We start from the raw sequence: 942 nt of genomic DNA, 5'->3' as shown, positions 1-942 counted from the left end.
TCAAAATGCTTCCTAACCACTTTGCCTATTTCCCTGTATGCAAACAGAAAGTCTTCCTTTACAGTGGGCATATGAACAGTATACAAAATCCTAGCCTCCTGGCAAGCAGTCTTTCCTCTGTAACACAACTTAAGTCTTTCTGCATGGATAGTAGTCATAGTCACTTATAATGATAAATAGCTGCTCAATCAAGGGGTGACTCCAGACAGTAGTATCCTTCCATCAAGCACCTTGCAGCCTCAGTAGGAAAGACATAGACCCAAGCTCTAGAGACTACTTACACTGACCCCAGATTATATGATCGCTGGCTTGTATTGCCACGGTGCAGCAGAGTGCCTGGCTTTACTTATGCCCAATACCTGGAATGGAGGGAAGAAGTAAAAGCATGTCTTTCCCTTCTATTCCTTTCCAGGCAGTTCAAATCCAGGAACCCAAACAAAACTCCAAAAAGAATAGCTGCGTATTGGGGTCCTTTCTAACTCCACAACCAAAATTGTCAGGACGATTAATCCTGCCCCACATCCTCCCTGTGAAAAAAAGATAGTAAGACAGTTAACAGGTCACATATTCAGTTTTGTTTCTCACTTTCCTATGCCTATGAGATGTGATTTCTACTAGAAAGTCAATACAGAAGGAGATGCTTTGGCTTGCAATGTACTGGTACATTTGTCCAGAGAAAGTGAGAACTGAAACAAAGCGCTTGGCATATTGCTTCTGATGTACATTTTTAGCATGACTTTGTTGCTTTTTACACTTTCTTTAAATAAAAATTTCAACTTAGGAGCTGCCAAAGTAAAATAATTAATACATTCCTAAGGCATATTTTTGCAGTGAAGCAGTCACATTTTCAGTTTCGTTTCTCTCTTATACCTTTGAAGTGGGAGTGATCTTTACAAGAGAATGAATATAAAAGAGGATGCATTTATTTTTGCAGAGTATTTG

This window comes from Staurois parvus, unplaced genomic scaffold (genome assembly GCF_062004578.1).
Source record: "Staurois parvus isolate SC_StPar_1 unplaced genomic scaffold, SC_StPar_1.0 ptg000264l, whole genome shotgun sequence".
In the NCBI taxonomy this organism is placed as follows: domain Eukaryota; kingdom Metazoa; phylum Chordata; class Amphibia; order Anura; family Ranidae; genus Staurois; species Staurois parvus.
Note: the sequence above shows the minus strand (reverse complement) of the source record.